The following is a 14,210-nucleotide window of genomic DNA, read 5'->3' as shown; positions in this document are numbered from 1 at the left end:
ACAGAATGGCAAGGCTGGCTCTATCTCCAGACTTCCAGCTCCAGCCATGAAATATAACTGGGTCTACCCCTAAGAACAGTAAACTTTAAAAACAAATAAAAAAGCACATGCATAAAAGCTTTTAATTTTCAAAATAATGTCCACGGCCTCTTTCATTAGGGTCACACATGCTTTTATTGGGGCATCCCTTTACTTGCTCTATGAACCATTCCGAGAAGTCAGGAAGGAATTCATAAATCAAGGAAAAGTTGGTCAAATCAAGTTACAATCTCCTTGCTACCAGAGTGACTAAAGCTGAACAAACTATCTGCTTGCATAATATCTGAAAACAAGCCATTGGCTTCTCAACTTTAAACACCCAGTATCTTGGGTACAATATATTAACATGTCTAATAACCGCAAATCATCTCAGAGCATTACTAAATGTTACCACGTGTCTATAATTTAATATTTTTTTTTAATTAAGAAAGTCCTAAACAAAGGGAACACATTACTCCAGTGAACAAGCAGGACTTTGCAGGTTTGCCAAGGGTCCAATAAATTCTAGACCAGCTGGAAGATCTTTATCAGCATTTTATCAGGAACAACAAGTGACCTACTCAAGAATTTCTCACCAGATTTTTTGCAGCTAGCAGTACAAGGCAAAAACACATTCCAGAAGATAGCAAGAAGTGAACTCATTATTTGTTGTTAGTTGATAGTTATGCGAAATGGTCAGTTGTGAATAATCGTAAAATCAATTGTTAATTTGGCAACTATTTATTTATTCAACATTGTTTAATCGAAATGTAAAATGTTTCTTGAAAATATTGATAAAATAAAATGTTAAAAGCAAGTTAATCTGCTTCTGTTTCTTGCCTAGGTTACATGAATGGGATCAGGAAACAGATTCAGTTAATTGCCAGTACAATCGAATGTCTTTCGTAGATTTGAATACCCATCTGATTAAGAATTACTCACTTAAATATTTTATTTTAACTCCTTCCGTAGGACAGAATGTACCTTCCTGGGGGAAATTCTGAATTACAACATACCTGAAGACTTCTACGAAAAAATGTTTTGAAAATGATTCAAAGACAAAGGCTTGTTTGGGCAAATTCTTCCCTTTTTTTTGTTACCAGTATGCGAATTCCGAATAAAAATATTCAGGGCTGTTTTATGTGTGACATTTGTTTCTGTGAAAGACAAAGCATTTATGTTGTCCCTGAATTGTGCCACAAGCAATTGCCAAAGGTCAAACAGCAGTATTGGCTGTCCAGTCTTTGCACTTGCAGCACACTAAATTCATTAGCTACTGAGCCTGGGCTTGCCAATCAAAAGGTTGGCAGTTCGAATCCCTGCGATGGGGTGAGCTCCCATTGCTCAGTCCCAGCTCCTGCCAACCTAGTAGTTCGAAAGCACCCCAAAAAGTGCAAGTAGATTAATAGGTACCACTCCAGCGGGAAGGTAAACGGCGTTTCTGTGTGCTGCTCTGGTTTCGGTGTTCCGTTGCACCAGAAGCGGCTTAGCCATGCTGGCCACATGACCCGGAAAAACTGTCTGTGGACAAATGCCGGCTCCCTCGGCCTGTAAAGTGAGATGAGCACTGCAACCCCAGAGTCTTTCGCAACTGGACTTAACTGTCAGGGGTCCCCTTTACCTTTACCCTTCAAACATAACTGTGTACACATCTCCCACCCCTAAAAACCCCAGCTGTCACAGGGCTTGTCTCCAGGTAGGTCAGTTCTCGAGGTACAATTATAAGTATACCTAACTTAAGTTCTATTACAATCAATGGGATTTATTTTCAAATGTGCTCCAAGCTGAGGAATCATGACATCATTGCACTATGGCCAGAGGTGCTGCCAGGTTTGAGGGAGCCCTGGACCAGATGACTTTCATCTCCCTTCCTGTGGCTACTCTGCTTGCCTGAAGGCCCTGATGTCATGGAGGAGAATGGAAAGAACAAAGTAAACTCCTGGCTGGATGCCACTTATGGTGGAGTGACTATTGCCATGCTAGGATTTGAGGTTTTTAGGTTCACTAAGCAGTACAGAGAAGAGTGGGTAGGTAGATTGCCCAAAATAAAGGGTGTGCGGCAGGAAGAGATGTAGGAACTAGGAATTCATATGAACACACAAGGGAAACTTCACTGTGAGATTCGGAGTTAAAGAGAAGCCATGAGATTCTAGTACTCCAAGACATGGATCTAATACGTAATTTCAGCCAAGCTCCCTTTTGCCAGAACATGCCATGTTGCATGTGGCAGTTAAATATTCAATTTAACCATTTTGAGATTAAGGAATTTTAACAAAAGTCCACATGGGAAGGAAGGTTTGTTCAGCCGCAGCACACACACACAAAAACAGGAAACATCTACAATAAGAAGGTATTTGTCTTCCTAGAATAGAACATAAAGATGTGTCATCCAGTTTACAGACACAAAACAACTATTTCTAAGTAAACTCACACATTACAGCTGAGGATTATATTAGGTTTTCATTGCATTTCATGGCCAGTTAAAACTTGCACAAAGGGGGGAAAACAAACAAATGTAACCTATTCAACTCAGTGCAGAGCTCTTAATCAGCAGGCAAAACTGGAGCTCAGGGGAGGGAAATCAATTTTCAGAAGGCAAAGAGTAACAACTGCAGATTTAATCAAATTGCATTTGCAATTCCGTACTATTCTCAATATTTCTAAAAGCAATGAGCTCAATGGCAAAGAATGAATTTCAATAAATGTCACATATCTAGTTGCTAGGGTTAATTCTTAAAATTTATAGGTCTGGATCAACTTATCTGAAGGAAAAATGTTTCTGGGGCACTTTATGCTGCTTAAATAGGGTAAATATTCATGTAAAGGAGATACAGGACAAACACAAAAGTCTGGTGCACATAAGGGGAAACATGAGGAGAAAGAAAAGATGATGCAAAGAAGTACTGTATAAAGTAACCATAAAAATGTTGGTGGGGCTAATATACAATATGAAAATTGTGGCAATTAAAAAGAACACTTCTTCACATTTTTTTGTGCTCCATGACAGCTAAAATTCAATAAGCATAAACACACAAAACATATTTATATGACAGATTTGCATGGGAAGAACAGTTTTCTAAAACTTTCACAGCCAAGGGTACAAGCCAAAGCTGGAAAAAAAATAGTGGCCGGGGAGACCCAGCCAGATGGGCGGGGTATAAATAATAATAATTATTATTATTATTACACACTCCTAGTTGGTATCACAGCCAAATTTTAGGATGTGAAGTTCCGGGGTCCTCTATAAGACCCTGACTCCTTAGAGGTCACTGGCTAAAATGTTCAATAGGCCCACCAAGCTCAGACTTTCCTTAACATTCCTTAAAGCAGTCTGCTACCAACATATTTTGATCCACAGAGAGCAGAAGGATCTTTACTCGAGTGCATAATTCAAAGTCAGCAGAGGTGGAGAGATCTCCTAACCCAGAATCTTGAACACCCTAATTCAAATATCAGTAAATATCGTTATTTATAGCAGAGCTGGAACAAGTAGCCATTTGGTAAGTAAAAAATAGCTTTAATATCCTGAACTAGAAGAAATGGTTGCCTTTACAATTTTTTTTAGCTCTTTACTCCCTCTCTTATGTCTCATTCTCCACGATCCATCTAACTCAGCCTATTGAGTGCCCTCCAAATGTTTTGGATCTCTTAATCTTGCATGACCCACCATTCCATGACATTTCCCTGCTTTGAGTCATTCTTCTATCCATCCTATTAGAGAAGACTGGTAGTTTTTCAGGCATTGATATAATCCATTTTCTATAGCAAAAATATGCTGAGGAAGTCTCCTGGGAAATCCATGTGGTGGTGGCGGCAACTTTCCCTGCTACTTGCCCCCAAATAGGGAGAGTACCATCATTATAAGAAACTACTTGGACACATTCCTATAGTTCAGGCTTCCACAAACTCAGCCCTCCAGATGTTTGGAGACTACAGTTCCCATCATCCCTGACCACTGGTCCTGCTAGCTAGGGATCATGGGAGTTGTAGGCCAAAAACATCTGGAGGGCTGAGTTTGAGGAAGATTGTATCTTTAGACCCCATTCATTAGTGCACAGGATACAAGACTGACTTCTGAATTGCATAAATGGTTATTCAAAATACAGGATATTGGCAGGCCATTCCACAATGAGCTCTTTGTTGATGAGGACTTGTGGTAGTAGAACATACCGGTATATTTACACATAAGTAATTTGTAACCCTGTGGCCAGTTATACTTCAAAATGTGGATACTGTATCAATATCTTAACATTACCTCTCCAGAATACTTCTCATTTCTTTGAAATATGAAAAGAAAAAGCTAACCTTTGACGCTGGTGACATACAAACATCATAGTATCAGAGAGTTAGAAGGGACCCTGAGGATCATCTTGTCCAACCTGAATGTGAAGCTGTTCCATTTGGCCATCAAACCTGCAGCCTTGGCATTAGTAGCACCACGCTCTAAACACCTGAGCTATCATAATGCCATACTTTAGCTCACTTTCTTGTGTGTGACCACCAGCATAGTCAAATGGACAACCCAATGAAAGAAATCCAGTCCTTCTGTGACTATATCCCACAACCAATTAATTTCACGTGGACCAAAGAAATTTGGTCCTACAATAATCATTACCCTATATAACACACTGCCTTCCTGGAGGCAAATAGCCTGACAATTCCAAAGATTTGTTAACACTGAAAGGAACAGGTTAGCACAATGCTCTGTGTTGGGATGACTGTGGAAATTAGATTGTAATGCTGATTTGATTTCCTAAAAGGTATATGAAACAATACACAACAAGGTTAAAGATTCTCATAGTAATGAATGTTCTTGGAATTTCAAAGAGCTCAAAGGAGACCAGATTTGTGCCTTCTGGAGGGAAATTAGTGTGGAGGAGGGGGGTGTAAGAGAAAGGTCACTTAATTATTCTTGTCTTTAAAGTGTCATCTACACAACATTTCCCCTGGGTGAAGAAATTGATTTTAAAAGCGTTTCTGCTAACATGCTTGTGTCAGCTGTTATGTATGAATTATAAATACTTTTAAAATAATTGCCAATGGAAAGGGGGGAGGGAACTAGTGGTGTTTAGGAGAAAGATCCAGACACAATGGAAAGCCTCACTTTGAATGAGAGGTTATTCTTATTTGCAGAATATGAAGACACACTACATATAGGTGACACAGTACTGCACTTTTCGCTTTCTTGTTAAGACCAAAGTTTATTTCACAGAACTGAAGGGTGACCAAATACCCTCCTAAAATATCCTTTCTTCCAGCCATTTATGAAACGTGTCTAAAGTTCTGCCTGCCCAGATATCCCTAGGAATAGATACTGTCCTGATGATAGTCAGAAAGGTCCTGCTCTTGAGCTCAAAGATGATGCATCTTGCATTACAATGGATACAGAAAAAGACTAGCCCCAGTGCCAATTATAAAGCAAGAGCTATTCCCCAAGGTACGCTGGAGAAATGTGCCCAGAAGAAGCCAATAGGAGGCCTGTGCAGCACTTGTAAGATTATTGTGGTTCTCCTGGGTCAAAAATTAGCTGCAGCATCTGAATACTTTCCAAGGGAAGCCTTACACCAGGCATCCCCAAACTTGTCCCTCCAGATGTTTTGGGAGTACAACTCCCAACATCCCTGGCTAACAGGACAAGTGGTCAGGGATGATGGGAAATGTAGTCCCAAAACATCTGGAGGGCCAAGTTTGGGGGTGCCTGACTTATATGAACATTAAAGTTATCAAGTAGAGAATGGATTATGGTTGCCACATATTGAGGTAGAGACACTAGTTAGAGTCAGGTGAACCTGGTCAAAATGCCCACCTAAAGATAGCATCAAAGGGCAGATTGTGCTTATGGAACCAAATCCGCAGAGATCAGCAAATTTCATTATGCCTGGGCCGTTTACCTCTGAAAGGTAGGTGAGTGCCTGGATTCAGTTTGTCATTCACATCCACTGGTGCCAGAATGAAATCAATTACAAAAGCCATGAACTGTTTCCTGACTCATGAGGAAGGTAAACTCTTGTCTCTATTTACAGTAGAAACAAGATGATACACAAGATTGTTGCAGATATGAATTACAGTGGGAATCAGTAACAGGAGGTTCTGAGGCAAACCCAACCTCCTTGTCAAGTACCATTGGCCCCTCATATTGCCAACCCAGAGAGTTAAATAGAGAGGTTGCCGTGGCTTGGGAATGAGTGGGAACTGGGTCCGTCACCCTCCCGATTGCTCAAATGCACCCTCCTTTAAAACTAGTCGCATCGGACAAATAACCCAGATAAGTAATTAGGCACTCGTTGACTAGTCTAAGAGAAGCAAGCATTTGAACCCAAGCCGGTAGATAAATGGCAAAAACTTGCTACTGGCCTCCATAATGTTCCTTCTCAAAGTTGGAAAGAGAACAATAGGAGCATAACTGCACATCTCAGCTCTTTAAGGCCAAAAGATACAACTCAACAAGTCTTCTGGCAGTCTGTCAGATTTATGGAAACAACTGCGATGAAATGCTGTTGTCAGTATGTCATTGAATTTAATGCAATGTTAGATACGACACCTCTCCTAATTTCCTCTTTGATAAAGAGTTGTGTCATCCTCTTGCCAAAGGCATATTATAAACGATCATGGGACACTAAGGGAACAATCCTGTACTTGCAAATAAGTTTTGCTATGCTAAATGGGGCATCGTTCCTAGTAAGCAAGAATTGCAGGCTTCATGAGCCTGATCTAAGGTGGTTTACAGTTTTCCAACCTGCTCTTCTGCTAGTATTCTCATATAAAGACACAGCTACAAAGCCATCTTACCCCTGTCACCTCCAGCATGTCCTTCCCCCAAATGCTCACCAAGGGATGGCAGTAATCAGTCCACCAAGTTACAAATGAATGTTGTGCTATCCTCATAGATAAAGATTAAATGGTAGATACTTTTACAAGAGTGGAATCAGAAGCAATTTTAAATGTGATTTTTTTTTAAATGCATGGTGAGATATAAAGGAATCCCACATCCCTTAAGCTCTACAGAATATATACAGGTGATATTAACCATGAACAAGGTGCTTTTCATTCCCCCATATGATCCAGTATTAGCAGTCCATTGTAAGGAATTGCAGATTATTTAGCACAGTGTATTTTTTGCTCGGTTGTCTTGCTGAATGCCTGGTGAGCAGAGAGCCAACTACTTGTTGAATATTCAGGCCACCAAGTCCTATGTAGATCCGCACTAAGGGGTGACTAGAATACAATTTACACTGCATGGTGACAATGCAGTCTCTGGTCTCTGACCTAACCTATTCAAGACAAACATCAGAGTGTCGTAACAGTAATACATAGTGTTTTCAAAGGTTCAAAAGAGGTTTTTCTTTAGCTATATTATTACCGGCATGTTTTTACGTTATTAAATTTGTACTAGTGTTAAAGAAATATAGGCCAACACTTTTTTTATAAAAAAAATTAAAAATGCCACAACATTGCATGCTGTGTAGGATGGAATAGCTCAAAAGAAGGATGAAGATGAAGAGTGGTTTAGCTAAGGCTGCTCCATTTTTGCTTTGATGTATGCCCATTCATACTGCAACATGACTTTGCTCCATCTACAGTGCATGCAGCAATATCAAAAGATTCTCCATCTTTCTGCACCAAGACTAGTTATGATACCATCATAAGGGGTTGCTGCCCAAAATGGGCACGAGTGCCACCCCGGGGCACATGAGCTGCTGCATTTGGAGGGGTCAAGTTTGGGAATCCCTTTCGTCAAGGGTGGCTAACTATGAATCCCCAAGTCTGTCACAAGATTCAGGGCAAGCTATCTCATTCTTATCTGAAGCGGTTAATTCAAGAGACTATCTGTGACCCATTCTACTGGAGCCATTAATATAATCCTCATCAGCAAACTGCACACCGCAAAAACAAACTCCATTACTAAATTTGTAGAAAACACACTTCTACACCAGAAGCAAAGCTCCGTACTATCAAGGATGGAGACCCTGTGGCACTCCTGATGTTGCTGGACTCCAATGGTCAGGAATAAGATGGTGGGAGCTTGAGTCCAACAACATATGGAGAGTCATAGCTTCCTCATCCCTTTCTTAGCTTCTCCTGCAAAATTACTCAAAATATGTCACCCACCTTATCAGTTTACTAGAACGAGGGGAGGCCAAGGAACCACTTGCACATACCTGCTGAAGCATGCTATACATAAACCATGCATACCATCCACCTTCACACACTAGGATCACAAAGTATCAACTCAAGTCACATGAGGCACAAGCAGTGCGCAATATCCAGATTACAAACAGCTGTACGCAAACAATTTGGTCACTTCTAAACTTTGAATTGAGCTGTATTTTGTGTTCCCACCTACCTCCAAGATCCCCAGATGTATAGTTCTAACACATTTATTAGCATGGATTGGAAGCACTGATTTCAACAGAACTTAACTCCCCCCCCCTTAAATAAAAAGGATTTAAGGGTCTAAAGTTTTTGACTATGAATTGTTTTCATAGATGTAACTAGTGATGTTTCCTTGAACTCTTTTGACTAGTACAGATTATAAACTCAAGTCTTACCCTTTAAAAATGTATTTGTAACACTACTCTAGCCAACATAGTATATAGTACCTTTAATTTAAGGCTGCAGCTCTAAGCTGATACTATTGAACTCAATGGGCTTACTTCTGAGTGGAGATGTATAGGCTTGGATCACTTTAAGTTTACACCAGCGGTAGCTATCCCTTTAGATGCTGCTGGACAACTGCTATAAACCCCAACCATTGAGACCTTAGGGTGGGTAATGGATTAATAAATAAATAATATTGGTCATGCTGGCTGGGGCTGATCAGAGTTTAATTTCAACAACATCTGGAACCCAATGATGAACTCCAGTAGCGTGCTTTAATATGTGGTGTAAATGACATTGTCTGGGCTAATATCGTCCTTTTGGTCCACAAAAACAAGTGTTTCCCCCACCTGCCTGCTTTCTTACTTGCAACCAGTCCAGGAGTTAGCACCACCCAACAAACTTCCTCCACCTTAGCCACAGCATTGCCCTTGTAGAAGTCAGCAACGGGGAGGATGGGGACAAGATTAGACCCAAAGATTTTGAAGGGACTACAAGGTCGAACCCCTTGCAATGCAGGGATCTTTTTGCCCAACTTGAGGCTCGAACCCACAACCATGAGACTAACAGCCTCATGCTCTTCCAACTGAGCTATCCCAACTGACTCTGGCTCCACTTGCTACTGGGCTTGCCCTACCAGGCTCAACCAACCACCACTGCTGGCCGCATTCACAGCAGGACAGCCCACCCACAGCCAGCTACAATTTCAGGGTGAAGTGAGGAACTTCGGTAGTTAGGCAGGCTGTGAACAGATGCACTATCCACCTGTAGGCAGGCTGAAGAAATCGCTCCCTCCGGGCAAGGCTGCCGGAACAAGCGTGCAGGGAAGCGAGCCTCTCCTTCACCTTGCCTCCAGGACTCTCCCTGCACTTCCTTATCAAGCGCCTCTGCTCTGAGTCAGATTGCGGGTAGCTAAAAAACTTCTTTGTAAGCAAGCCGCGTTGCAAGCTGCCTCCTCCAGGCACTTCGCTTCTTTCTGCCCGCCCCCCCCCTCCTCTTTAAGGAACGAGTCACCCCTGAATCATCCAGGATCTCCTTTCAATCATCTCGCAGCGAGGAAAGGTTTTGGCTTACTCTCAGCCCCTTCCAGTGAGCTCTGCAACTCTCCCCACCCTCTCACTCTCTCTAGAAGGCGCGGATTCCCTTGCGCTCCAGCCCAACTAGGAATCAAATCACCGCACCAAACCCTAATAGATCTCAGACCATCCTGAGGGAAGCCCAAGATCCAAGCAACATTTATCGATTTTAAGAAATACGTGCCTGTTGGAATCTCTTTTCCCCTAAATCCCATACGCGTGGGGGACTAAACCATGAATCCCTCGAGAGGAGGCAAATGCAAGTCCCACGGGTGCATACCGGGTCATTCTGGGGAAGAGAACCCCTACCTGGATATCACGTGAAGCTTCTGACCATCTCAAATGCACCCGAGCTGGCTGCCAGAGGAGCCCAGGGACCTTTGCCCCCGTCCCATAAAATATTTGGGGGGGGGGCGGCGGGGCCCCCAAAGCTAATAGGCATCGCTATTTAAATAGCGTGTGTGCTCCGCACCATGTGATCGATAATGTGGGGCGGGGCTTCCCCTCACCCCCAAAAAATGTTTTGTTCAAGTTGGCACTCCTGCTGGCTGCGCTTCCTCGGCGAAGAGGCAAAGCACCTTGCACATGCTTAAAAGCCTTCTCATCTCTTTCACTGCACATGCATGCTCTCGGAATGAGCTCTGGCACCGCGCGCAGGTCTGGGGGGCTGAGCCCTGCCAAGTCCAGGCTGATCTCCAAGAGTAGCGGCAGCCAAAAAAAAATTCCAGCTACTCATTTCCTCGACGATTATTATCAAGCAAGCAGCCACTCGCCAGCCACCGCTTACTCCGGATCAGCGATCGCTACGAGGAAGTACAATCGCCTTAAATCGCACCGCCGTCACAACTCGAATCCGCTGGAATGCCTCCCCGGCTGATCCTATATATACCCTCTTTACTTACCTGAGAATCAGCCTCGTGATAAAGTTAAACGGGATTTGCTCCCGAGTTAAGAGATGCGTAGGGCTGAGCTGCAAAACGAGGCGCCAAGCAAGCCCCCACCCTGAAATATCACATCCTTTGCGGCGGGGAGGAGCGAGGCTGGAAGACTCCTCAATCCAGATCAGGGGTGACAACTTGGAAAAAAATTGAGGGGGGGAGGTGAGCCCCGCCCTACATAATCGATCACATGATGCAGTGCACGCACATCATTGGAATGGCGATGCCCATCGACTTTGGGAGGAGGCGGCCCCTTCAAATATTTTAGGGGGGGGGGGAGGAAAGGGACCTCGACCCCTAGGATTTGGCTCCTAGGATGCCAGATTCGTGGCGGGGGTGGGGGCAAGGAAAGGCAAATCTCTCAAGACTTTCCCAGGCGCCCAGAATGAACCATACCAATAACTCCCTGGTCCGAAAGCAATCCCCGATTGGAGCGAGAGAGGATCGAACCAGCCGCCCAAAGCGCACTCAAAACACAACGCTCACGACAGAGCGGGACCTGCTCCTGAAGAAAACGCGTCCGGGGTCCGGCTGTGCGACACTCCGAAGCAAGTGTCCCAGCTCCGACACAGCCGCCGTTCTCGCCCCCCCCCCCGGTTCGCTTCCCCTTCCCCGCTGCAACCTGCGGGGCAATCCTGTAGTTTTGGCCGTACCTTGCTCGCTGAAGGCGAGGAGGGCGCAGCTGTTTCGCCGCCGGCGGGTTGCCTCACATCTGGATGCCACCCGCCACCGACGGTCCCACCGAGCGCACCAGGAGCCGCCAAGCGTCCCTTTTCCTTTCTCTACCCCGCTCGGCGAGCGAGCCACCTGGAGGGAACGAGAGGGCGGCGACGCCGCCGGCGCTGCCTCAAAGTCAAGCTCTGGCGCTCGCCAACGGGGCTCGCCCGAACCTATCTCTTTCTCTCTCGCTCTGGTGGCGGCTCCCAGCGGCAAATCCGCGCCGCCACTGCCTCTCGCGCCCCTCCCTTCCCGCGCGATACTCCTGACCTGCCGCTGACTCACCAGTGGAGCCGGAGCGGGGCGGGCGCTCGCTGCCACAGAAAGGCAAAGCGCGACTCGCTTGCTCAGTACTATCGACTACGCTACAACGTGTGGCGAGTTCTTTCTCTTGGCGTGTGGGGAGAGGCCTCGGCAGAGCGGCTCGACGCGCCTCAGGGACCGCTCCCGCCAATTCCGCCCCGCTCCTTCACCTCAGCCCTCCGAGCGCACCAGCCACCCGCTCACCGCCAGGCCTCAGGTGGTTTCCTCCCCGAGCCTTCCTTCTCAAGCCAGGAGAGGAAGGAGGGCTTCGGGGGGAAATGCGGGGCTTCAAGGGCCCGCCGAGGGGAAGGACGAAAGCAGTTTCCCAGGAGCAGCTCCCGTCAGCGCGCGGAGAAGCGCTTCAATTGTTAACAAGCCTTTCATTGTCTGGGGCGGGGAGGGGGGGACGGCTTGCTTTGTGGATTTCACTTATTAAATCAGCAATTGCTGCTTCCACGTGACAAAACCCTCGCTGCTCAACAGGGGTGCCAACTTGAATAACAATGGGGGGGCGAATAAGCCCCACCCTGCATAACTGAGCACGTGCACCTGAATGGCAATGCCCATTAACTTTGGGGGTTCCCCCTCAAATGTTTAATGGGGGAGGCAAAGGAACCACGGCCCCTAGGAGTTGGCTCCTATGCTCCTCAGTTCGGAAATAGCATGTGAAAGGAAGAAGTCAGAGTTCCTTCTCTTTGGAATAGTTGTGCAGAAGGCAAACTGCATCTACTGAAACTCTCTTTTCTACTCAAAGTGAAGAGGCCTTGTCTTTTTTTTCCTTTTCAACGGGGCACACAACTTTGGCTGCGTGTGCGCATCTGGAGAAGCGGTGGCTACCTGGAGGCCACTGGTTGCCATTAGTTCCTATGACTTAAAAATGCAACAGGCGGCCATGGATGGAGTGTGGAAGGACGTGTGGACCCAGAATTGGCCTCCACAGTCACTTACGGACTCACTGTTAAAACTGTGTTTATGGAAGACAATCTTACTCGGCTACAAGTGATCGCCAAAGAAGAAGAAGAAGGTGGGGGGAGTTGCACAGCACCAAAGCCAATCTCCTTCCCTCTACTACTCTCTTTGCATGTAAAACTCCGGCTCCTCACTTCTCCACCGTGGCAGACTTTGGGCTTTAAAATTTCAGTGGTGCTCTGTGCAATGGCAATTTCTGGCACCCCCAGCCTCTCACCATCATTTGTTGTTCGTCATTGTTTCAGTGCCCCCTGAAGCACCCTTGTGGCTCGGTGCCCAGTGCAGGCCGCCCTCTCCTAAATCTACCTCTGCTCCACCTGGTCTAACCTGCCCACCAGAAACAGAACAATTGTCACAGCTACTTTTCTCCCAATATTTATTGAGCTCGAGAGCAACAGGTTGGGAAGCAGCCAGTTGCGGAACAACGTGTACCTTGGTAGCATACAGTGTACTGCAGATCCATGAAGGGTTTTGTGCCATAGACTCATAGTCCCAACTTCAAGCAACTCCCGTTCTTTCAGCCTCAATTGTCAGGAGGGGAACAGTAGAGTGGATAACTACACCGGCAGAAAATTGTGAAGGAAACAATGCAATAGCTGTCGGTAGAGCATGAGACTCTTAATCTCAGGGTCGTGCGTGGATTTGAGCCCCACGTTGGGCAAAAAGATTCCTGCCTTGTATGGGGTTGGACTAGATGACTCTACAATTCTATGATCTAGATTAGAATGGGGGGGTTGCTATTTTCCTCTTTACTTCTGGTGAGGGATGAGAAACTAGGCAACAAGGTTGGAATTATAGGACTGCCATGTGCAGCTAGTTTTGCATTACCAGTTGTGTGTGAATTTGCAGTTTACCACATTGAGCACTTTCTTCTGAAGAAATGTGCAGAGGATTGTAATGTCATACCCAGCCCCATAAAATATTTGCCCTGCAAAAAATAATAATAATGATATATGATCTCAAAGGTTATTAATGTTCTAGATTAATTTTTAATATAGACCCACTGCTTCTGAATGCATTGTCCCTGAAATCCACATTCCACACATAAAACCTGTTCAAGCAAGCACTGGCAGATGTACTGTGAACAAGGAAGTCCCACATTGTAACCATGCAAGCACCATAGGTCTTTATATTGACATTAATAAAGGTAAAGGGACCCCTGACCATTAGGTCCCGTCGCAGATGACTCTGAGATGCGGCGCTCATCTCACTCCCACGCCAGCCGAGGGAGCTGGCGTACAACTTCTGGGTCATGTGGCCAGCATGACTAAGCCGCTTCTGGCAAACCAGAGCAGCGCACGGAAACACCGTTTACCTTCCCGCCGGAGCAGTACCTATTTATCTACTTGCACTTTGACGTGCTTTTGAACTGCTAGGTGGGCAGGAGCTTGACATTAATAGGTTTGTATTAATTTGGTATGCTTTACTGTTTCCAAAGGTAAACTGCCTGGCTCAAGGTCTTGTGTGGACAGGAGGAAACTGCCCCCCTGTACTTTCTTCCTTCCCAAATGCATTTGCTCCAAAAATGCAGTTGTTAATAAATAGCCTGGGAACTAGCTTTCGTACATAAAATTTAACCTCCAAATGTGAT

At 45.1% G+C, this 14,210-nt stretch overlaps 1 protein-coding gene across 1 annotated transcript in view; it reads right to left on the bottom strand.

Annotated features, from left to right (window-relative positions):
- The window catches only part of MET (MET proto-oncogene, receptor tyrosine kinase), a 100,710-nt gene extending 90,097 nt beyond the window's left edge, over nt 1-10,613 (bottom strand). Inside the window, 1 exon segment of the mRNA XM_033161593.1 lies at nt 10,595-10,613. The gene's annotated coding sequence lies outside the window, so the exon portion shown is untranslated.
- Nucleotides 10,614-14,210: the final 3,597 nt, after the last annotated feature.

Source organism: Lacerta agilis, chromosome 10 (genome assembly GCF_009819535.1).
Source record: "Lacerta agilis isolate rLacAgi1 chromosome 10, rLacAgi1.pri, whole genome shotgun sequence".
In the NCBI taxonomy this organism is placed as follows: domain Eukaryota; kingdom Metazoa; phylum Chordata; class Lepidosauria; order Squamata; family Lacertidae; genus Lacerta; species Lacerta agilis.
Note: the sequence above shows the minus strand (reverse complement) of the source record. Positions and strands in the feature narration are given on the sequence as shown.